The sequence below is a fragment of the Bos javanicus genome, chromosome 8 (assembly GCF_032452875.1).
Source record: "Bos javanicus breed banteng chromosome 8, ARS-OSU_banteng_1.0, whole genome shotgun sequence".
Taxonomy (NCBI): Eukaryota; Metazoa; Chordata; class Mammalia; order Artiodactyla; family Bovidae; genus Bos; species Bos javanicus.
This window is the reverse complement of record NC_083875.1, coordinates 50,151,220-50,177,224: the sequence shown is the minus strand read 5'-3', so window position 1 is coordinate 50,177,224 and position 26,005 is coordinate 50,151,220. Positions and strand designations below refer to the sequence as shown.

At 38.9% G+C, this 26,005-nt stretch overlaps 1 non-coding gene and 1 pseudogene across 1 annotated transcript; both read right to left on the bottom strand.

Moving 5' to 3' along the window:
- Positions 1-759: 759 nt before the first annotated feature.
- LOC133253474 (S-phase kinase-associated protein 2-like) lies at positions 760-24,974 on the bottom strand (annotated as a pseudogene).
- On the bottom strand, positions 21,048-21,153 carry LOC133253571 (U6 spliceosomal RNA). The gene has a single exon (XR_009738347.1). It is a non-coding gene; the product is annotated as a U6 spliceosomal RNA (small nuclear RNA).
- Positions 24,975-26,005: the final 1,031 nt, after the last annotated feature.

Sequence of the window (26,005 nt, the reverse complement as noted above, 5' to 3'; positions counted from 1 at the left end):
GTTAGTCATAACTTTCCTTCCAAGGAGTAAGTGTCTTTTAATTTCATGGCTGCAGTCACCATCTGCAGTGATTTTGGAGCCCCCCAAAATAAAGTCTGACACTGTTTCTACTGTTTCCCCATCTATTTCCCATGAAGTGATGGGACCGGATGCCATGATCTTCATTTTCTGAATGTTGAGCTTTAAGCCAACTTTTTCACTCTCCACTTTCACTTTCATCAAGAGGCTTTTTAGTTCCTCTTCACTTTCTGCCATAAGGGTGGTGTCATCTGCATATCTGAGGTTATTGATATTTCTCCCAGCAATCTCAATTCCAGCTTGTGTTTCTTCCAGCCCAGCGTTTCTCACGATGTACTCTGCACAGAAGTTAAATAAACAAGATAACAATATACAGCCTTGACGTACTCCTTTTCCTATTTGGAACCAGTCTGTTGTTCCATGTCCAGTTCTAACTGTTGCTTCCTGACCTGCATATAGGTTTCTCAAGAGGCAGGTCAGGTTGTCTGGTATTCCCATCTCTTTCAGAATTTTCCACAGTTTATTGTGATCCACACAGTCAAAGGATCTGGCAAAGCTTTCATAGTCATTTCTAAAAAGCAACACTTCATAGTTTTCTGTCTCCAATGGTCCTCTAATATACTTGTAGAAGGAGGGCAACAGAAAACCAAGAATAAAAATAGCTGAGCTCTCCACAATTGGGCTTCCTGCTTACTTTCCCTGTTCAAAGAAAAAAGGAGACACCATCTTGCCATAGAGGCTTCATAGACAACTGGGTTTCTCCAGTGACAGTCGGCATTTGATGCCCCATGTCTCCTGGTTCTTCTTGTTGCCAATGGTCAGCCCAGCGATGGTGGTGAAATGGGAGCAAATCTGTACATGAGGGAGGGCTTCCTTTAACAGTTGAAGGGTACCTTCTGGCACGATTCCAAAGACTTGTAGTGTTTTTAATGTGGGAATTTCTCCAAGTTCGTGTAAAGTTTCAGGTATTATGTCATAGCACCGACTGAGTGATAGGTATTGGAGGTAGTTGAGTTGGTAAAATTCTGGAAAGCAGTCATTTTTCAGCATGACACTATCACTTAAGTCTAGGTGGACAAGATTGGGACATCTTCCAACTAAGGTAGAGACATCTGGTCTCTGCAAATTCTTTCGGTACCCCCTCAGATTCAGCTGGGTGATGGTCTCTGACACATGTGCAGCAGCCACCTGTACACGCTTTTCAGTGAAATCATAGCACCAAGAGAGGTTCAGTTCATCCAGTCTTGAACAGCTGCTCAGCAAAGTCTTCAGGGCAGATTCAGAGAATCTAGAACATCCAGAAAGGTTTAGTCACAGTAAATTTGTGTTCTGAGCAAGATTATCAACAATGGGATCTGAAAGTTGGAGGCCTTCCAGGCTGAGATTCTGCAACTTGGAGCAGTGAGACAGAAGGCTTGCATGGTAGACACATGGATCACAGAGTTCTACAGGTCTAGGTGCTGTAGAAGAAAAGGGCCGAAACGTTCAGCTAATGGTCGTTCCATAAATGATCGTGGACTGCGGAAGGCAACCACCCCTCAGGACAAGAGCCGACCAACCACATCTGGGTAGAGGTTTCCAAAAGATGCTCAAATTCCCAAACACAGTCTAACCTTTCCATACACCTCTCATTGGGTGGTCTTCAATTCTTAGGAAGTTGACCTCTGAATGTGTCATTTAAATTATCTTGGCTTCATTTGTCATTTTTCTTCTACGTTCCTTTTTTTTTTTTTTTTTGTAGAACCAGGAACTCGTCTTGAGGATTGATCCTGGAACTGTCTTAAACAACAGTAGAGGGATCTGAATAATCTCTTCTTTTAACTTCAGAGTGTTACAACAACAAATAAATATCCTATGCAAATAAAGTTGAATGTGCTAGGAACAAAACAGGTGAAGATATTTGAAAACTCTGAAGTGTCATGTCTTTTGTTAGCACTCCCATATCACGTTCTCATGAAACCTATTGGAATTAGATCAGTAAGATGACAGTAAAGGATTCAATATGGAATATTCGTTTTTTTGTAGAAAAGTACATCATCTGCAAGTAGAGTCAGATTTCTTTCCTTCTTTTCCGTTTTTTGGGTTTGTTTTGTTGTTTGTTTGTTTGTTTTTGCCTTTTATTCATGTTTTCATGCCTTATGCCACTTAGAACTTCCAGCACTATGTTGAATGAGGGTGGTGAGAGTAGACATTCCTGCCTTGTTTCCAATAGTTGGAAGAAAGTACTCCCTCATCTTCACTATTAAGAATAACAATAGCTGTATTTTTTTTAGATCAGTTGAGGAATTTCCCCTCTATTTGTACTTTTCTGAGAGCTTTTATTATAAATGAGTATTAAACTTTGTCAACTTTTTTTCTGGACTGAATGTGATGCTGCAATTTTTCTTCTTTAGCCTGTTAATATAGTGGATTATACTGATTGATTTCAAAATATTGAACTAGACTGGTATCCCAGGATACTTGGTCTTGGTATATAATGTTTTTATGTTTTGCTTACTTATATTTGGTAAGATTTTAAAGATTATTATGTCTTTATTTAGGAGAGCTATTGATCTTTTTTTTCTTTCCTTTTTTTTATTGGGGAGTAGTGGCAAGAGAAGGCAGGTACATCCTTTGTCTGGTTTCGGTATCAGGGAGTCAAACTTCATAAAATGAGTAGAGAAGTATGCCCTTCTCTTCCGTTTTCTAAAAGAGATTAGAGAATTGGTGTTAATTCTTCTTTAATGTTTTTAGGATTTTACATTGAAAATATCTGGACCCTGAAACTTCTTTTCTAAAAGTGTTAAAATTACAAATTAGATTTTCTTAGTACTTATTATGCAGAGTACATCATGAAACACGCTGGGCTGGAAGAAGCACAAGCTGGAATCAAGATTGCTGGCAGAAATATCAATAACCTCAGATATGCAGATGACACCACCCTTATGGCAGAAAGTGAAGAGGAAATGAAGAGCCTCTTGATGAAAGTGAAAGAGGAGAGTGAGAGAGTTGGCTTAAAGCTCAACATTCAGAAAACTAAGATCATACATCCGGTCCCATCACTTCATGGGAAATAGATGGGGAAACAGTAGAAACAGTGTCAGACTTTATTTTGGGGGGCTCCAAAATCACTGCAGATGGTGATTGCAGCCATGAAATTAAAAGACGCTTACTCCTTGGAAGGAAAGTTATGACCAACCTAGATAACGTATTGAAAAGCAGAGACATTACTTTGCCAACAAAGGTTCATCTAGTCAGGCTATGGTTTTTCCAGTAGTCATGTATGGATGTGAGAGTTGAACTGTGAAGAAAGCTGAGTGCCAAAGAATTGATGCTTTTGAAGTGTGGTGTTGGAGAAGACTCTTGAGAGTCCCTTGGACTGCAAGGAGATCCAACCAGTCCATTCTAAAGGAGATCGGTCCTGGGTGTTCTTTGGAAGGAATGATGCTACATCTGAAACTCCAGTACTTTGGCCACCTCATGCAAAGAGTTGACTCATTGGAAAAGATTCTGATGCTGGAAGGGATTGGGGGCAGGAGGAGAAGGGGACGACAGAGGATGAGATGGCTGGATGGCATCACCAACTCGATGGACGTGAGTTTGAGTGAACTCCAGGAATTGGTGATGGACAGGGAGTCCTGGTGTGCTGCAATTCATGGGGTTGCAAAGAGTCGGACATGACTGAGCAACTGAATTGAACTGAACTGATAGGAATATTCAGTTTCTCTAATTCATATCAGGTGAGTTGTGGTTATTTACGTTCTTTGAGGAATTAGTCTATTTTGTATAAGTAAGTAGAATTATGTGCATTATGTACATTAATAAGTAGAATTCTTTGGGCCATGTCCTAAGTATTGTTTTGAATTTCACAGCATCTGTAATAATGTCCCATATAATTTCTGACATTTGATGTGTATAATGTCTATTTTTTCCTTGTCAGTGTTGCTAAAGATTTATCAATTTTATTGAACTTTACACAGAACTAGCTCATAGCTTCATTGATTGTTTTTTCTACTGTGTTCCTGTTTTTAATTTAATCAATTTCTTATCTTCAGCATTTCCTTTTTCTGTTTTCATCAGACTTCTTTTGCTCTTCTTTTTCTCTGTTCTTGAGGTGGATGCTTAGATTGTTTATTCAGATTTTTATTTTTTTCTAATGAATGCATTTAGTGCCATAAATTTTTCTTCTCAGCACTGCTTTAGCTATGGACCACAAAATTTGATGTTTATCAAACATGATATGAAATGTTTGATATTTCATTCATTTAATTATTTTCTATTTTTTCTAATGCTTTTTTTTATTTGTGGACTACTTAAAATTATGATTTAATTTTCAAGTGTTTGAAGATTTTCTTGTTATTTTTTTCTATTATTGATTTCTAGTTTGATTCCATTGTGATCAGAGAGCACATTTGGTATGATTTCAAGTTTTAAACTTTGTTGAAGTTCATCCTATGGCTTGAGATATGGTCTGTCTTGGTATATGTTTCATGGGCACATGATTTCTACTGTTTTCTACTGTTATTGGGACTTGTTATGTTCTATAAATATCAATAAGATCCTGTTGATTTATAGTGTTGTTAAGCTCTTCTAAATAATTGCTGACTTTCTTTTTAGTTGTTGAAAAAGGAGTGTTGAGGTCTCCAATTATAATTGTGAATTTGTTCACTTTTTCTTTCAGTTTTCTCAGGTTTTGTTTTACATATTCTGCTGCTTAATAGCATTTGATACATACATAATTGTGACAGCTGTGTTTTTCTAGGTGGAGTGGATTGATCCTTTTATCATCATATAATTTTCTTTTCTGTCTATGGTAATTTTCTTTGCCCGCCTGCAATGTGGGAGACTTGAATTCCCTGGAGAAAGGAATGGCGGCCCACTCCAGTGTTCTTGCCTGGAGAATTCCATGGACAGAGGAGCCTGGCAGGGGAGTCCCTGGGGTAGCAAAGAGTTGGACATGACTGGGTGGTTTTCACTTCACTTCACTTTATTGTTTGATATTAAAATGGCCATTCTTGTATTCCTTTGATAAATGTTTGCATTTAATATCTTTCTTTCATCATTTTACTTTCAGTCTATACTGTTGCACTTAAAGTGATGTTCAAGGGCAGGGAGGGTTCTTCGTTACTACTAGGTGGAATGGGAGTTGCCAATCCTCTTTGGGCTCCACTGGCATCACGGTAAGAGTGGCAATGGTAAACAGTCCAACCGTCCTCTAGACCTCCTTTGACACTATTCTAGTGGACAGAGGACAAGGCAGTCACTTTGTTACCATCTAGCAGGGATGAAATTCTCTATTTGTCATTCTAACATCATCCCAGTGGAGATGTTGAATTGCCTTATGGCAGCCTTACAGGTGTGGAAGTCGAGGTTCCACAGTCTTTGTTGGTGTCATTGGAATCAGGCCACATTTTTTTTTTTTTGGTCTGGTGTTCAGCTGCAATAAAGTGGTTATTGTCTAAAAGGTTTGTTTTGCTAGGCTATTCCTTTGGTGAAAGAGAGCAGGCTTTTGCTATAATTTTTTTGTCAGTGCTTTTTGGTATTTCTTTGTTGCCCATTTTTTCAGCTTTAAGCTGGGATATATGAGACAAGAAGAAAATCCAGGATACTGACCACTGCTTTCCCTCAGTTTCTGAGGTCCCTGAAAAACTTACCATCTTCTTTCCATATTTCAGTGTCTTTTTATGTTTCTCTTATGTAATACGTCCAGACGTTTGGTTGAACTTCATGATAATTTTAAAAGTATGCCTACCCTGATGCTGGCAAAGATTAAAGGCAAAAGGAGAATCAGGCAGCAGAGGGTAAGATGGTTAGATAACAAAACCAACTCTCTGAACATGAATTTGAGCAAACTCTGGGAGATAGTGGAGGACAGAGGAGCCTGGCGTGCTGCAGTCCATGGATTGCAAAGAGTCAGACATGACTTAGCAGCTGAACAACTAAGGACAGTACTCTGTCTTACCAAGAAGTGGAAGTCTCTGGTATACATTTTAAAAGATATAAACCTAAAATGTATAATTTGTTAAATTTTTAAATATTCTAATTATAGCTGCTGCTGCTGCTAAGTCACTTCAGTTGTGTCTGACTCTGTGTGACACCATAGATGACAGCCCACCAGGCTCCCCCGTCCTTGGGATTCTCCAGGCAAGACACTGGAATGGGCTGCCATTTCCTTCTCCAATGCATGAAAGTGAAAAATGAAAGTGAAGTCTCTCAGTTGTGTCCGACTCTTAGCGATCCCATGGACTGCAGCCTCCCAGGGTCCTCCATCCGTGCAATTTTCCAGGCAAAAGTACTGGAGTGGGTTGCCATTGCCTTCTCCAAATTCTAACCATAGATAAATACATAAATATAAGCTAGACCTGGATGTTTCTTGAATCCCAGTAAATTATTTGTCAGGTTTTAAATAATAAAGATTTTTTTGGTACATATTTTATAATGTGTATTATACTATCTAAATTCTTAGATAGATATTATACTATCTAAATTCTTAGATAGTATATTATACTATCTAAATTCTTAGATAGATATTATACTATCTAAATTCTTAGTCAAATAGTCCCAAATCTCAGTGACTTACAAGAGCAAACTTCTTTCTCTCTTACAAAATGGTCCTCGTTTCTATGGTTCTACTCTAACTGTGTTAGACTTACATTTTCTTGTTTGGAGCTATGAATCTGCTCATTTTTTTTTTTTCTTTTTTTCTTCAGTCTGGGTTCAAGGATAAAGGAACCTCCCTCAGCATACACTACTCTTTCATGGCAAGAGCAAGAATGAGAAATTGACAGACAGACACAAAAATAGTGCACTGTTCCTTTTGCTCATATTTTAGTGGGAAAGTCAGTCATGTGTCCAAACCTAAAACCAACTGGGTAGAGAAATATACTATTTCCATAGGGGACAGGCAAATTGATTTTGTGTACGTTATGAAATATAGAATATGTCAAAAATATTTTCTATTAAAGATGCAAACATCATCTAGGCAAAAAATAGCTCTATAATACATTGTGAAATTGTTCACATATGCTTTAAAAGATAAAAACAAATAGTAATTAACTTATAATGGTATGTCAGTTAGGTTATCAAAAACGTTAGTTATCAACTTAAATTTCAAAAAATAAATATTATAAAAGCTATCTTCAGGGTTGTACTTTTCAGCCTACTAATGTTTTACTTTGCATCCCTAAATCTCCATTAGAATATAGGTACATCTATAGTGACAGAGATATATCTCAATATATCTATATATTCCATTGTTTCTTGAAATCTTGTATTAAGGGCAGACACAGAATTATTCATAAAATGATAGCAAGAGGGAAAAAAAGGATTTTTAGGCAGCTGGAGTGAGAATAAAAGTTAGAAAGAAAATGTTCGCTACTGGGAACTATTTTAAGTAAAGGATCTGGGGCAAAATTTTACATAGCTGCTTCTTTCTAAATGAGAGAATTGATTTTTATCCCTGCAAATTCAATAGTGAGCTCATATGAGTTCCACATAAAGAATTTCAACTTAGAGAAAGCCACACAGTGTTTTGAGAAGTAAATTAGTTTGTGGTGCTTACCTTTATTTAGTTACATATCTTGATATTTTTTGATAATTTCAAGCGGATTATACTAATTACCTAACCTGATTCAAAACCAACTCAAATAAATTTAACTCAACATTGCTTAATACTTTCTATATTCAAGGTTCTCCAGATAGTAAATTTGGAAAACTCAACAGTGGCCACAGGAGTGGAAAATATCCACTCCTGTTTTCATTCCAATCCCAAAGAAGTGCAATGCCAAAGAATGCTCAAGCTACTGCACAATTGCATTCATCTCACATGTTAGTAAAGTAATACTCAAAATTCTCCAAGCCAGGCTTCAACAGTACATGAACTATGAACTTCCAGATGTTCAAGGTGGATTTAGAAAAGGCAGAGGAACCAGAGATCAAATTGTCAACATCCGTTGGATCATCAAAAGAGCAAGAGAGTTTCAGAAAAACATCTACTTCTTCTTTATTGACTACACCAAAGGCTTTGACTGTGTGGGCCACAACAAACTGTGGAAAATTCTTCAAGAGATAGGAACACCAGACCACCTGACTTGCCTCTTGAGAAATCTGTATTCAGGTCAGGAAGAAACAGTGATAACTGGACATGGAACAACAGACTGGTTCCAAATCAGGAAAGGAGTATGCCAAGGCTGTACATTGTCACCCTGCTTATTTAATTTATATGCAGAGTACATCATGCAAAATCCAGGCTTGAAGAAACACAAGTTGGAATTGAGATTGCTGGGAGAAATATCAATAACCTCAGATATGCAGATGACATCACCCTTATGGCAGAAAGCGAAGAGGAACTAAAGACTCCCTTGATGAAAATCAGAGGAGAGTGAAAAAGCTGGCTTAAAACTCAAAATTCAGAAAACTAAGATCATGGCATCTGGTCCCATCACTTCATGGCAAATAAATGAGGAAACAGTGTCAGACTTTATTTTGGGGGCTCCAAAATCACTGCAGATGATGACTGCAGCAATGAAATTAAAAGACACTTGCTCCTTCAAAGAAAAGTTATGACCAACCTAGACAGCATATTAAAAAGCAGAGACATTACTTTGCCAACAAAGGTCCATCTAGTCAAAGCTATGGTTTTCCAGTAGTCATGTATGGATGTGAGAGTTGGACTATAAAGAAAGCTGAGTGCTGAAGAATTGATGCTTTTGAACTGTGGTGATGGAGAAGACTCTTGAGAGTTACTTAGGTTGCAAGGAAATCCAACCAGTCCATCCTAAAGGAGATTAGTCCTAAGTACTCATTGGAAGGACTGATGCTAAGGCTGAAACTCCAATACTTTGTGAAGAGCTGATTCATTTGAAAAGACCCTGATGCTGGGAAAGATTGAGGGCAGGAGGAGAAGGGGACGACAGAGGATGAGATGGCTGGATGGCATCACTGACTCAATGGAATGTGTTTGAGTAAACTCTGGTAGTTGGCAATGGACAGGGAGGCCTGGCATGCTGTGTTCCATGGGGTTGCAAACAGTCAGACATGACTGAGCAACTGAACTGAACTATAGATAGTAATTGAAAACACAAATGTCTGACAGGTAATCAAATTGGTACATAGTAGACCCTCAAAGAGACTTAACCAATTTATATATTGTTTAATTAATCTAATAGAGAAGTTGAGACAGATGTCCAAATAGATAAAATGTTAGTCAATATATCGTATCTCTGCTAGATATATGAGAAGTATTAATGGAGCTTCAAGCAAGAGCAATTATATGCTTTCAGTGGATAGGAATATATAGGAAAGAGAAAACAAAAAGGTATTTTTGGGGAAGATTTGACATAGGCTTTAAATTTTTAAGTGCAAGTCTAGCAGTCAAGTGTGGGAGCTAAGTGGAAGGAGGCTTTAAGATGGTGGTATAGGAAGTTTCTGAATTCAGCTCCTTCCACCGACAGAACAAGTCTACAACTGCAAATGGAACGTGTGCAGTGTGTCCTAAGTTGCTTCAGTTGTGTCCGACTCTTTGCGACCCTATGGGCTGTAGCCCGCCAGGTTCCTCTGTCCATGGGATTCTCCAGTCAAGAATACTGGAGTGGGTTGCCATGCCCTCCTACAGGGGATCTTTTTGACCTGGCAATGGAACCCACATGTCTTTCGTCTCCTGCATTGGCAGGCAGATTCTTTACCACTAGCGCCACCTGGGAGTAATTTCCCCAAAAGAGACCTGAAAATTGAATGAACAGAACCTCCAAAACAAAGGATAAAAGAAACTTGAACTTTTGCTAAATTAAAAAAAAAAAAAAAAAAAAACAGCATTGATATGGGCTTGACAAGGAAAAATCCACACCCTGGCCTGGCAATTCACAACCAGGAGAGATCACAAAGTTATGGATCTTTTCTCTGAGTGAGCAAGGAATTTGAACTCTACATCAGGCGCTTGAGTTCCCCAAACCCCTAACTTTGAAAAATCAATGAGGAATAAGCTTAGGAAAACTACAGAACTGCAGGGAAGAAAAAAACCCACTGTTAAAGAGCTCATGAGCAGGCACACACAACCCAAAAACCAGCAGTGAAGCATGTGATTGAAAAATGCATGGGCCTTAGGTGAAAGGAGCATATGTAACTAATCTTGAAGCATCTGCCAGAGACTCAGAAAACAATTGAGACACTCTTTGGGGACTAAGTTACTGGTAGGTGTTATTTATGCAATCTCAGGCTATCTTATTACTAATAATGGGTTGTCATTTCCTTCTCCAGGGGATCTTCCTGACCAGGGGATTGGACCTAGGTCTCCCACATTGCAAGCAGATTCTTTACCATCTGAGCCAAATACTGGCATAGGAGAGGACCATTTTGGAATTCTCCACCATTGACACCAGTGGGCATACTCTGCTGAGAGACTCTACAACTGTGGTTTAGCTGGTCCAGTGAGACAGCCCCTGTTGGATCCTTCAACCAGCCCAGGGCCCAACACTCCCTGTATGTGTCCCACAACAGTTGCAGCCCTAACACAACAGGAGGGAAAAACAGCACACATTGGGGACACCTCCTTGAGTGCCTGGCTCTGGTAGCCAGGCAGGATAGTGTTTCTGAGCTCCACAGTTTGTCCCCTCAATAAAGTAACTTCTTCAAGACTAGGAGAGACAGGTTATACATTTAATGCAGGAAAACAAATGCAAAGAATTAGGCAAAATGAGGAGACAAAGGAATATGTTGCAGTTGAAAAAAACAAGATAAAACTTCAGAAAAAGAGCTAAACAAAATGGAGATAAGCAATTTACCTGACATAAAGTTTGGTCATAAAGATGCTCACCAAACTCAGGAGAAGAATGCATGAACTCAGTGAGATTTTCGATAAACAGAGAGAACATATCAGAAAGTACCAAACAGAAGTTATAACTGACCTGAAAAAGAAAAAAAAATACTGGATGGGTTCAGTAGCAGACTGTATGAGGTAGAAGAATGAATCCGTGATCTGGAAGACAAAACAATAGAACTCACCCAGAGAGAACAGAAAAATGAAAAAAGAATTTAAAAAGAAGACAGCTTAAGGGACTTTTGAGACAATATCTGCAGAATAATACTTGCTGTGCTGTGCTGTGCATAGTCGCCCAGTTATGTCCAACTTTTTGTGACCCCATGGGCTGTACCCGACCAGGCTCCTCTGTCCCTGGGGATTCTCCATGCAAGTATACTGGAGTTGGTTTTCATGCCATCCTCCAGGGAATCATCCAAACCCAGGTTTCGAATCCAGGCCTCCTATGCTGAGCCACCAGGGAAGCCCAAAAATACTGCAGTGGGTAGCCTCTCCCTTCTCCAGGGGAACTTCCCAACCCAGGGATCAAACCGGGACTCCTACAATGCAGGCAATTTCTTTACCAGCTGAGCTACCTGGGGAGCCCATCTTATACCATACACAATTCCAAATGGATTAGAGACTTCAATGTGAGACCTGATAGCACAAAATTCTTAGAGGAAAATATAGTAATTTAATTGACCTTGGACCTAATGACACTTTTGTGGCTCTGAATCCAAAGATAAAAGAAACAAAAGCAAAAATAAATGGGACCACATCAAAAGTTTCTGCACAGAGAAGGAAACATTAACAAAATGAAAAGATAATCTACTGAATGAGAGAAGAAATTTTCAGATCATATGCTTCATAGGGGTCACTATTCAACATATATAAAAAACTCATACAACTCACAAGATAAACAACTGGATTTTAAAATGTGCAAAGAGTCTGAACAGACATTTTTCCAAAAAGGACACACAGATGGTCAACAGGTACTTGAAAAGCTGTTGAACAGCACTAATAATTAGGAAAATACAAATCAGAACCACAATGAGATCTCACGTCACACCTGGTGGAATAACTGTTATTGAGAAGAAAAAAAATATATAGTAAATGTTGGAGAGCTTGTGGAGAAAATGGAATATTTATACATTGTTATTAAGACTGTAATAGTGCAGCCACTATGAAAAACAGTATAGAGAGCTTCAAAAAATTAAGAATAGAACTACCATATGCCCCAAATATTTCACTTCTGGATATTTATCTGAAAAACATGAAAATACTAATTCAAAGAGATATATGCACCTCTATGTTCAATGCAGCTTTATTCATAATAACCAAGATAAAGAAATAAGCTAAGTGTTTAGGATCAAATGATAACATTTATATATATATAATGGAATATATATATTTATATATATAAAGGAATACTACTCGACCATAAAAAAGATGGAGACATGCCATCCGTAACGACATGGGTGGACCATGAAGGTATTACGCTAAGTGGAATAAGGAAAGAAGAAAAACACTGTAGGATTTTACCCATATATGGAATCTTAAAAAACAAATAAAACAAAACATACTCATAGATACAGAGAACAAATTAGTGGCTACCAAGGGAGAAGGGACTTGGGGAAGATAAGTAAGAAGCAAGATTCTAAGCAAAAGATACTAATATGAATATAGCTACAATAGAAGAAGATGAGAAGACTCACAGGGAGACTAGTTCTCTGTATTAGTCATCTTGGACTACCATAACAAAATACCACAGGCTGGGTGGCTTAAAGGGCAAAAATTTATTTTTCCACAGTTCTGAAGGCTAGATATGCAAGATCAATTTGTCAGTACATTTGGTTTCTAGTGAGGCCTCTTTTCCTGGCTTGTTAATGCCTACCTTCTTCCTGTATCTTTATATGACCCTCCCGCTCTATCCTTGTGGAGTGAGCTCTGGTGTCCCTTTCTTTTCATATAAGGATACCAGTCTTATAGGATTAGACCCCAGGATGTGACATCATTAATTACCCTCCTTTAAGGTCCACTAGACTGGAAGAAACACAAGCTGGAATCAAGATTGCTGGGAGAAATATCAATAACCTCAGATATGCAGATGACACCACCCTTATGGCAGAAAGTGAAGAGGAACTAAAAAGCCTCTTGATTAAAGTGAAAGTGGAGAGTGAAAAGTTGGCTTAAAGCTCAACATTCAGAAAATGAAGATCATGGCATCTGGTCCCATCACTTCATGGGAAATAGATGGGGAAACAGTGGAAACAGTGTCAGACTTTATTTTTGGGGGCTCCAAGATCACTGCAGATGGTGACTGCAGCCATGAAATTAAAAGACACTTACTCCTTGGAAGGAAAGCTATGACCAACCTAGATAGCATATTCAAAAGCAGAGACATTACTTTGCCAACAAAGGTCCATCTAGTCAAGGCTATGGTTTTTCCTGTGGTCATGTATGGATGTGAGAGTTGGACTGTGAAGAAGGCTGAGCACCGAAGAATTGATGCTTTTGAAGTGTGGTGTTGGAGAAGACTCTTGAGAGTCCCTTGGACTGCAAGGAGATCCAACCAGTCCATTGTGAAGGAGATCAGCCCTGGGATTTCTTTGGAAGGAATGATGCTAAAGCTGAAACTCCAGTACTTTGGCCACCTCATGCGAAGAGTTGACTCATTGGAAAAGACTCTGATGCTGGGAGGGATTGAGGGCAGGAGGAGAAGGGGACGACAGAGGATGAGATGGCTGGATGGAATCACTGACTCGATGGACGTGAGTCTGGGTGAACTCTGGGAGTTGGTGATGGACAAGGAGGCCTGGTGTGCTGTGATTCATGGGGTCGCAAAGAGTCGGACACAACTGAGCGACTGAACTGAACTGAACTGAAGGTCCTATCTCTAAATATAGTCTACTGGGCTTAGGGCTCCAACTTGTGAATTTTCAAGGGACATAATCCAGTTTATAACAGTCCCCAAAGTGGAAATTTTTCAAGACAGGCTGAGAATTTGGGATTTAGTTCAGTTAGAATTAGGAAGCCATTGACACAAAAACCTGGGTTAGGAGCGTGACTTTGAAATTTTCATACAGATTTCCTTAAAATTGGTAGAACTTCTTGATTACCTTCTAGTAGGCCTGGAGTTATATATGACAAAGCCTGTTGTTAAGATTGAAAAATAATGATTATTCAGATATGTATGGAGTTTCATTTTAGATCAAGGAATAAAAAAATTTTAAATAAATCTTCATTTGTGATAGAATATAAATATACTTTTGTTGTTGCCCAGTCACTAATGTAAACTCAACTACTCATTCCAATCAAAATATTTGGCATAGTAAGATTATCCCATTACAATTCTGAGCTGTAGTTCTACATGCCTGCACAAATTCAGAGCCTCTTTAAAATACTTGAAACTAAATAAGCCACTTGAACTAGACATACGTTCTATTTTATAATTACTATAAAAATATGAATAGCAATCAAAAAATAAATCAGAGTTTCTGCCTTTGCTGACTGAATATGGTTTTAAGTTGACTCTTTTACTGCTTTACAAATGACTAAAAAACTTTTGTCATTTCATTCATTTTTGACTAGAGAAAATTAGACATGATTTATGGAAATTTAAAATAAGGCAATAAGAAGTGGAATGATAAAAACACAATCTCATTAATTCACAACTTAAAAATTCTGCACTGGTGGAGCCTGTGCTCTAGAGCCACAACTCCTGAAGCCCGTCTGCCCTAGAGCCCATGCTCTGCAGCAAGAGAAGCCACTGCAGTGAGAAGCACAAGCACCACGACTGGAGACCAGCCCCCACTCTCTACAACTGGAGAAAAGCCCACACAGCAACGAAGACCCAGCACAGCCAAAAAACTATTCTGCCATCAAAAAGGGAAAATATTTTGAGATTTTTTTTCTCAGAATTTCCAATATTGCCTACATAATCCAAGTTTGTCACATAATTAAATATTCTCTGGCCTTATATTTGTGAACTCAGTGCTTATGTTCTTAATTGTTACTTAATTGTGTATATTTTCTTATCTAGTATAATAGATAAGTGATGAAGACATATTAAAGTCTTTTCTATCAAAATTTGTTAAAGAAAATGCAAAGGTAATTCATACTAGCCATAATTTTTAAAAACCCTAAAAGAATGTTTTTATAATTTACCATTTCAGGCTGAATATTGAAGAATAGCGAAGGATATTTGATCATATATGAGTTCTGAGTAAAACATGGCAATGTAAGGATATTCATTCCTTCAACAACAATGCAGAAGACTGATTCTTAGGGAGAGGAACAACATAATGTATGCTAACTCTGGTTTACCAGTTTTGGTGGGCTTCCAAAAGTAAACATTACATTGAATAGTAAAGACGTCTCATTTGAATGAAAATGGATAGCAAGTTATTGTAAATATATATAGTTGCAGGGTTTTGTAATCTCCCAAATAATAAACAAAAACATTTGGTGAGAATGTGCGTATTAAAAATCTAAGGAAGATTATATTTTTAAAGTCAAGCTATCCCTTTATGTTCTCTGTTTTCATACATTGAGTCTGTTTACATAGCAAGGAAAGGCTGATGATAATTTTTTATCAGGTGGAGCAGAGCCTGTCAGAGAAAGGTAAGTATGCCTAGCCTGAGTTATATTGGAAGAATGATAATTTGCCTAGAGACCTAGAAAGTAACTTGAATTGTTGTTTTCTAGCCTTGGGGAATAACTGATGGGGAGACTAGTTATCAACTAGTATCAACAAAAAATTAATCAGTTGATCTTAGAAAGAAATGGCAAGTTTTATTTGAGCCAAATTTGAGGAGGAGGAGGACCCAGGTTTGGTCCCTGGGTCAGGAAAATCCCCTGGAGAAGGAAATATTAACCTGATCCAGTACTCTTGCCTGAGAAATCCCATGGATAGAGGAGCCTGGGGGGCTACAGTCCATGCAGTCAGAAGAGTACTTAGCAACTAAACCACCACCACCACCACCACCCGGAAGGAGTATCTAAGAAAGCTCTGAGAACTGTTCTGCTACTTAGAAGCCAAGACACAGATATATAAGTTTTCTGAGACAAAGGACTGTACATCAAAGGACATATTATTGACAGTCTGCACAATCCAGATCTAAGTGTCATCATGGTAGGTCTGCTGCTGCTGCTGAGTCACTTCAGTCGTGTCCAACTCTGTGCGACCCCATGGACAGCAGCCCACCAGGATGCCCCGTCCCTTGGATTCTCCAGGCAAGAACACTGGAGTGGGTTGCCATTTCCTTCTCCAATGCATGAAAGTGAAAGGTGAAAAGTGAAAGTGAAGTCACTCAGTCGTGTCCGTGGTAGGTCATGTGACCCTTAACAGTATCAAGAAGGAATATTATCTTTTAAGAAGTTGTCTTGTCAATGCTAGAAAGCTGCTGTTTATGATTGAGCAGATATTGCTGCTGATGGGGGAGGTTTGGGTGATGCGTAATACAGATGTACAATGCACAGGTGGAGAGAGAGGTCACCTAAGGGCAGAGACATTTTTATGTGTAAATTTTTCTTGTCTTGACAAAAAATATGAATTTTACTTTACACGAGACAACTGAAGAAAGAGTAGAATGGGTCAGGTATTGTTTTCCCATCTCAGTCACTAAGACCAATAGCCTCACCTGACTACAATTTTCTACTGTTTTCTTCTCTATTCCAAATTCACAAATGAGAAAACTAAGGCTCGGGGAGACTAACTTATTTTTACTAAGATCATTTAGTTTCTGCATGGTAAAGATGTTTTCTTCATTATATCTTGCCAAGCAATTTTTAATCTGCCATGATGATAGCTATATGACAAAAAGTGTTTCTTTTCATGAAAAGGATACTTTTATCATGTAACAGTTTAAATTCTAAAAATGTATTACTTACTTTGCTCTATGATTTTAGAACTTCTAATTTTAACAGAATATAAAAAGAAAAATAGAAAAAGAATAACCATTTAAATGGACCTATCAAATTATAACATGAATATGTACAATGTATCATGTTTCATGTATTGTATTATACTATAATGATAAATAATTATGTCAGGTATAACTTACTCTTTTAAATAAGTTTGTCTGTACAAAATATTACCTGAAAACTGGGTTTACCTCCTGGTAGGTGTCAAGCCAAGAGACACAACCAAGCCAAAGAGTGGGAAAAGGAAGGATTTATTTCTTGCAGCAAGTAAGGAGAACATCAGGGATCTTTCCAAAGTAGTGTTCTTGAACAGCAATATTGTGGAATTTTTAAGCTAGGTATATATGCATACTCATATAAAGACTTGGCCGGTGCATGCATATTCATGAAGGGTCTTGGGCACAGAAAAATTCATTATAGAATTGGGGCAAGGATCAACAGAGTCCAGAATTTGTAGACTGAGAAATCCATCCTCCACCTTTATTCAGGGCCTTTGTTCTTATAGAACTCAAAGATATACATCATATTGTTAGGCATATCCCTTCAGGAAGAACTAGGACTTTTATCACTGACCTATTGTTTCTTGACTGCTTTTCCTTTGTTCCTGCCTTCCCTCGCTTCTCTTAAGATCCTTAATTACTGAGACCCATTCAAACGCAAGGATTATGGACAGGCTCAGATCACACAATGACTTAGGCCCAGAATGGCTTCTCTTTTGTCAAGAAATCCATGCCCAGTTCTCTTTCTCTGAAGACCCCCTATCTTGTATACTTAGAGTATCTCAAAGGGGAGAGAGTGAAATTGGGAAAAGAATGTTTCTAGAGATTAAAGTGCTGGATTCATAGGGTGACCTTGGGAGAGATTGGTCAGTGTGTAGCCCAGAAAATTGCTGAAACTATTGGAAGTCTTTAATATTAGGATTTATGAATCCCTGTGAAATTATTGTTTGCCAGTTCACTTGCTGTTGTTCAATTGCTAAGTCATGTCCAATTCTTTGTGACCCAGTGGACTGCAGCACACCAGACTTCCCTGAACCTCACTGTCTCCTGGAGTTTACTCAAATTCATGTACATGGAATAAGTGATGCTGTCCAGCCATCTAATCTTCTGTCATCCCCTTCTCCTCTTGCCCTCGATCTTTCCCAGCATCAGGGTCTTTTCCAGTGAGTTGGCTCTTCACATCAGGGGGCCAAAGCACTGGAGCTCAGCTTCAGCCTCATTTCATCCAGTGAATATTCAGGGTGGGTTTCCTTTAGGATTGACTGGTTTAATCTCCTTGCAGTTCACCTGTGGTCTTATCTAAACTAGAAAGGTCTAAATAAACTGGGGAAAAAAGAATGAGGAGTTTAGATGGTGTGTGATAAACAATTTTCTATGGCACCCTTTACATATCTTGTGTATCTTGTGATTTAGGATACACTTTGCAATTTGCAGTTTCCATTTCAATTCTCATTTTCTTCCACAGTCACTATGCCAGCAAAAGTTTCCCCTTTCTCAGGACTGAAAAAAATTTATAGCTGAGTGATCACTTCAAGAAAATTAGTGGAGGTGATGGAATTCCAGTGAGCTATTGGAAATTGAGCTATTTCCAATCCTAAAAGATGATGCTATGAAAGTGCTGCACTCAATATGTCAGCAAATCTGGAAAATTCAGCAGTGGCCACAGGACTGGAAAAGTAAGTTTTCATTCCAATTCCAAAGGAAGGCAATGCCAAAGAATGTTCAAACTATAGCACAATTGCACTCATCTTACACCCCAGCAAAGTAATGCTCAAAATCCTCCAAGCCAGGCTTCAACAGTATGTGAACCGTGATCTTCCAGATATTCAAGCTGGATTTAGAAAAGGCGGAGGAACCAGAGATCAAATTGCCAACATCTGTTGGATCATCGAAAAAGCAAGAGAGTTCCAGAGAAACATCTATTTCTGCTTTATTGACTACACCAAAGCCTTTGTGTAGATCACAAAAACTGGAAAATTCTTCAAGAGATGGAAATACCAAACCACCTGACCTGCTTCCTGAGAAATCTGTATGCAGGTCAAGAAGCAACAGTTAGAACTGGACATGGAACAACAGACTGGTTCCAAATCAGGAAAGGAGTATGCCAAGGCTGTATATTGTCACCCTGCTTATTTAATTTACATGCAGAGTACATCATGAGAAATGCTGGACTGGATGAAGCGCAAGCTGGAATCAAGATTGTCAGGAGAAATATCAATAACCTCAGATATGCAGGTGACACCACCCTTACGGCAGAAAACAAAGAAGAACTAAAGAGCCTCTTGATGAAAATGAAAGAGGAGAGTAAAAAAGTTGAATAAAAACTCAACATTCAAAAAACTAAGAACATGATATGCAGTCCCATCTCTTCATGGCAAATAGATGGGGAAACTTTGGAAACAGTGAAAGACTTCATTTTCTTGGGCTTCAAAATAACTGTAGATGGTAACTGCCGCCATGAAATTAAAAGATGCTTGCTCCTTGGAAGACCAACCTAAGCATATTAAAAAGCAGAGACATCACTTTGCCAACAAATGTCCATCTAGTCAAAGCTGTCATTTTTCCAGTAGTCATGTATGGATATGAGAGTTGGACTATAAAGAAAGCTGAGTGCCAAAGAGTTGATGCTTTTGAACCGTGTTGTTGGAAAAGACTCTTGAGAGTCCATTGGACTGCAAGAAGATCAAACCAGTCCATCCTCAAGGAAATCAGTCCTGAATATTCATTGGAAGGACTGATATTGAAGCTGAAACTCCAATACCTAGTGGCCACCTAATGCGAAGAGCTGACTCATTGGAAAAGACCCTGATGCTGGGAAAGAATGAGGGCAGGAAGAGAAGGGGACGACAGAGGATGAGATGGTTAGATGGCCTCACTGACTCGATGGACATGAGTTTGAGCAAGCTCCGGGAGTTGGTGATGGATGGGGAAGCCTGGCGTGCTGCAGTCCATTGGGTAGCAAAGAGTCAGACACCACTGAGTGACTGAATTGAACTGATAAGTCATTTAAATTTCTTTGAGTCAGTTCTTTGTTTTGTATAGTAATTTTAAAGCTGATGTTCAACAAACTCCTTATGTTTCTGAATTTGAAATACTGAAGTCTAGAGAGTAACTTTAAAACATCTGTGTCAACTCAAGCTTTAATTATCATCACATCAAATGACACACTGGAAAAATTGTATAAATGCAATTTTTAAGTATAAAAAACAGATAATGCCAAATTCTTATTTTCCAAATATTCACTAAATTTTTAAAAAGAAATTGCAATATAAAATCATAATAGCTTTCTTTTTTTTTAATTTTATTTTATTTTTAAACTTTACATAATTGTATTAGTTTTGCCAAATATCAAAATGAATCCACCACAGGTATACATGTGTTCCCCATCCTGAACCCTCCCTCCTCCCTCCCCATACCATCCCTCTGGGTCGTCCCAGTGCACTAGCCCCAAGCATCCAGTATCGTGCATCAAACCTGGACTGGCAACTCGTTTCTCACATGATATTTTACATGTTTCAATGCCATTCTCCCAAATCTTCCCACCCTCTCCCTCTCCCACAGAGTCCATAACTGTTCTATACATCAGTGTCTCTTTTGCTGTCTTGTACACCGGGTTATTGTTACCATCTTTCTAAATTCCATATATATGCATTAGTATACTGTATTTATGTTTTTCCTTCTGGCTTACTTCACTCTGTATAATAGGCTCCAGTTTCATCCACCTCATTAGAACTGATTCAAATGTATTCTTTTTAATGGCTGAGTAATACTTCATTGTGTATATGTACCATAGCTTTCTTATCCATTCATCTCCTGATGGGCATCTAGGTTGCTTCCATGTCCTGGCTATTATAAACAGTGCTGCGATGAACATTGGGGTACACGTGTCTCTTTCCCTTCTGGTTTCCTCAGTGTGTATGCCCAGCAGTGGGATTGCTGGATCATAAGGCAGTTCTATTTCCAGTTTTTTAAGGAATCTCCACACTGTTCTCCATAGTGGCTGTACTAGTTTGCATTCCCACCAACAGTGTAAGAGGGTTCCCTTTTCTCCACACCCTCTCCAGCATTTATTATTTGTAGACTTTTGGATTGCAGCCATTCTGACTGGTGTGAAATGGTACCTCATAGTGGTTTTGATTTGCATTTCTCTGATAATGAGTGATGTTGAGCATCTTTTCATGTGTTTGTTAGCCATCTGTATGTCTTCTTTGGAGAAATGTCTATTTAGTTCTTTGGCCCATTTTTTGATTGGGTCGTTTATTTTTCTGGAGTTGAGCTGTAGGAGTTGCTTGTATATTTTTGAGATTAGTTGTTTGTCAGTTGCTTCATTTGCTAAAAATATGGAACGCTTCACGAATTTGCATGTCATCCTTGCGCAGGGGCCATGCTAATCTTCTCTGTATCGTTCCAATTTTAGTATATGTGCGCCGAAGCGAGCACCATAATAGCTTTCAAACATGGTGAATTTGGTATTAAATTTACTCATTAAATTAGAAAAAAATTGACTATAATGAAGCTGTTGTTTTAAGTGAATGTTCATCACCTTTGCCAGGTATCAGAAGAATCAAGACAACCACAGTGGAGTAGAGAACAGGCATGTTGGCTGGAAGGTCCAAGATCAAGTTTCTGGCAGCATTCAAATTCTGGTGAGAGTTCTCTTCCTGGCTTGCATGTGGCCACTTTCTCTCCATGTCCATCCTTACAAGGTGAAGAATGTGAGCTCTGATATCTCTGATATATCTCTAATATCACTTCCTCTTCTACTAAGGCCATGATCTCTATCGGATAGGTCTCATTCTTCTGATATTTAACCTTTATCACCTCCTCACATGCCCTGTCTCCAAACACAGTAATATTGGGGGTTAAGGCTTCAACACAAGAATTGGAGAGAGGGTGGGACAATTCAGTCAAGCACTACTAAACCCCAAAGAAATAATTTACTTTCAGTAAAACACTATATTCTGTACAAATGCTTTATACAGAATATGTATCTCATGAAAAACATAAATCTACACAAAAGAGAGGGAATTCTATTGTCTTCATAGTGCAGCCTTTTCTCTTTTCACTAAAAAGAGATGCTCTGTGAGGAGAGTGACAAGTTCCTTGAACTCGAGTTGTAAAATCTACCTCTTCTCTTTGTCCTTCCAACCTCTGACCTCATCACAGATCATCATGGTAGGATGCCTGATGGGGTTGGCTTTGAGTGATGTGACCCTCAGCACTTTCTTAAATATGAACATAAAAAGGATCAACATCTAGCAGTTTAAAGTGAAGTCAAGTAAACTCCAAAAAAAATTTTTTAAATAATGTAAAAAGACAATTTAACTTAAAATTTTACTCAACAATTTTTCAAAACAACATTTTTTTTTAAACTTACCAAATCTAATTTAAATGAACATATTCCTGGATCATTTACTATCAATAGCTAGTTATTAGCTAGAAACAAGTTTCCTGGTTTTCATCCCACTTCAAATCATGTAAAAGTTCCACTATGAGAAAATATGAATGGCTAACTTGATTTCCAAAATCATTGTTTCATTTATTTTATTCATGGGCTTATTTTGAATAAGCTTAAAACATCTAGTTTATTGCTTCTACATGCAGCTGTATTTTTAAAAAAGAGTTCATGTTGCATTTTATTAATTCAACTTTTAGTTTTCTTTTCATAAATAGGAATTCTCCAAATACCAATGTATAATCTTTCTATTTGATCCAAAATAGGTTAAAACAAAACAAAAAGTATGTTTTAATTTCCACTGCTTCCTTCTAAGTGGAATTATACATATTGTTTTAGCACGAACACATTTCTCTCCTCTGTCCCCTTTTTTCCCCAATAGCAAGAGTCAATTCCAAGCTCTTCCCTTTAGACAATTCATATTAATACCTTAGTGTATGTCTACATGCATTTTTTTCTCCACATTTTGATGATCTTTATAGACCATATATGTGAATATATATACTCATACACACATTTTCAGAGTTGGGTTTTTAATAATTTTTACTTTTGTTTTACATTATCCTGAACAACTCTACCATATGTATTTTTATGTATAAGCTCTTAAAGTTGGATTTGGGGGTTAGTCTCTATAGAAAAGCTTTCTAGGAAAGGAATAGCTTTCTTAAAATTTTTTTTTAAAAAACTGTAGATTTTAGCAGATTCTCATATTGCATATTAATATAAGGACCTCAGAAACAAAACACTAAATTAGGTAAATCATATTACAGTTCTACCAGCAATCTAAGACAATACCTTATACCTCATATCCATGCCAGCATTAAGTTTTACAGCATTTTTAAATGTTCTCAGATTAAATCATTGTTGTATTGATTTCTATTTCACCAGAAACTAGTGGATTTCCTTTTTCCCAAGTTTGCTAGTCATTTGGTTTTTTTCTTGGCACATTGTGTATTCATATCTTCTATCCATTTTTATATTGCATGTTTTGTCTTTTTCTTGTTAATCTGTACAAACTCTTTGTGTTTTACTGAACTCATTGCCTGCTATTTGCATTGTCGTTTTTCCAGATGTATCATGTCTACTGATCTTGTCTGTTATTTTGTTTTGCCATACAAATGGCTTAAATTTTATTTAGTAGAACTCAGAGTTCTAGGTAGTCTACATTTATAGTATTATACATTCAGTCCATAAGTTCACTTACCAGGTCGTGTCTGGATCTTTGACACCCCATGAACGGCAGCATGCCAGGTGCCCCTGTCTATCACCAACTCCTGGAGCCTACTCAAACTCATGTCCATTGAGTCAGTGATGCCATCCAATAATCTCATCCTCTCTCATCTCCTTCACCTCCTGCCTACAATCTTTCCCACCATCAGGGTAATTTCAGATGAGTCAGTTCTTCCCATCAGGTGGCCAAAGTATTGGAGTTTCAGCTTCAGCTTCAGTCCTTCCAATGAATATTCAGGATTGATTTCATTTAGGATAGACTAGTTGGATCTCCTTGCAGTCCAGGGGACTCTGAAGAGTCTTCTCCAACACCTCAGTTCAAAAGCATCAATTCTTTGGCACTGAGCTTTCTTTGTAGTCCAACTCTCACATCCATACATGAGTACTGGAAAAACCATAGCTTTAACTAGATGGAACTTTTATTGGCAAAGTAATGTCTCTGCTTTTTAATATGCTATCTAGGTTGATCGTAGCTTTCAGTATTCTAAGGCCAAATTTGCCTGTTACTCCAGGTGTTTCTTGACTTCCTACTTTTGCATTCCAGTCCCCTATAATGAAAAGGACATCTTTTTTGGGTGTTAGTTCTAAAAGGTCTTGTAGGTCTTCATAGAACCGTTCAACTTCAGCTTCTTCAGCGTTTCTGGTTGGGGCATAGACTTGGATTACTGTGATATTGAATGGTTTGCCTTGGAAATGAACAGAGATCAGTCTGTCATTTTTGAGACTGCATCTAAGTACTGCATTTTGGACACTTTTGTTGACCATGATGGCTACTCCATTTCTTTTAAGGGATTCCTGCCCGCAGTAGTAGATATAATTAAATTCTCCCATTCCGGTCCATTTTATTTCGCTGATTCCTAGAATGTCGACATTCATTCTTGCCATCTCCTGTTTGACAACTTCCAATTTGCCTTGATCATGGACCTAACATTCCAGGTTCCTATGCAATATTGCTGTTTACAGCATCAGACTTTGCTTCTGTCACCAGTCACATCCACAACTGGGTGTTGCTTTTGCTTTGGCTCCATCTCTTCATTTTTTCTGGAGTTATTTCTCCACTGATCTCCAGTAGCATATTGGGCACCTACTGACCTGGGGAGTTCCTCTTTCAGTATCCTATCATTTTGCCTTTTCATACTGTTCATGGGGTTCTCAAGGCAAGAATACTAAAGTGGTTTGCCATTCCTTCTCCAGTGGACCACATTCTGTCAGACCTCTCCACCATGACCTGCCCGTCTTGGGTGGCCCCACAGGGCATGGCTTAGTTTCACTGAGTTAGACAAGGCTGTGGTCCTAGTGTGATTAGATTGACTAGTTTTTTGTGATTGTGGTTTCAGTGTGTCTGCCCTCTGATGCCCTCTTGCAACACCTACCGTCTTACTTGGGTTTCTCTTACCTTGAACGTGGGGTATCTCTTCACGGCTGGTCCAGCAAAGCGCAGCCACTGCTCCTTACCTTGGACGAGGGGTATCTCCTCACCACCCCACCTCCTGGTCTTGGGCAGTGGGTAGCTCTTCCCGGCCGACACCCCTGACCTCAGACCTGGGATAGCTCCTCTCAGCCGCTCCTGTGCCATCGCAGCCTGGTACTCTCAGCCGCTGCCCCTGACCTTGGACATGTGGTAGCTCCTCTCGGCCACCACCCCTGGCCTCGGACGTGGGGTAGCTCCTCTCAGCCGCCGCGCCTAACCTCAGACATTGGGTAGCTCCTCTCGGCCGCCACCCCTGACCTTGGACGTGAGGTAGCTCCTCTTGGCCCCGCTTTTGTGAGGTTTGTCACAGGGACCTGCCCCACAATGATGGCCAATTCCCTATACTCAGCCCTGTACTCACTCCCGCAGTGTCTTGGAGCCGCACACTCTCCCAGTAAAAATTAGAAGTGGGATATAACCCCAAATCTCTCTTCCACTGAACTCTTTCACTTTAAACAGTTGATTCTGTATCTCTGTTTACTTGTCCAAAGTGAGAAAGAGCAAGAAATACTTAGGAGGTTCGAGATTTGTCTTCATTGCCCCTTTAGTGCATTTGTACCTTTCAGTGTCTGTTTCTCTTTTTTATTTCCTGAGGACTCAATCTCCTCCTCTTCCCACTTGCCAATGGCAGTGCTTCATACTCTCATCAAGCTCATTCTCACTTCAGTTCAGTTCAGTTGCTCAGTCGTGTCCGACTCTTTGCGACCCCATGAATCACAGCACGCCAGGCCTCCCTGTCCATCACCAACTCCTGGAGTTCACTCAGACTCACATCCATCGAGTTGGTGATGCCATCCAGCCATCTCATCCTCTGTCGTCCTCTTCTCCTCCTGCCCCCAATCCCTCCCAGCATGAGTCTTTTCCAATGAGTCAACTCTTCGCATGAGGTGGCCAAAGTACTGAAGTTTCAGCTTTAGCATCATTCCTTCCAAAGAAATCCCAGGGCTGATCTCCTTCAGAATGGACTGGTTGGATCTCCTTGCAGTTCCAGGGACTCTCAAGAGTCTTCTCCAGCACCACAGTTCAAAAGCATCAATTCTTCGGCTCTCAGCTTTCTTCATGGTCCAACTCTCACATCCATACATGACTACTGGAAAAATCATAGCCTTGACTAGACGGACCTTTGTTGGCAAAGT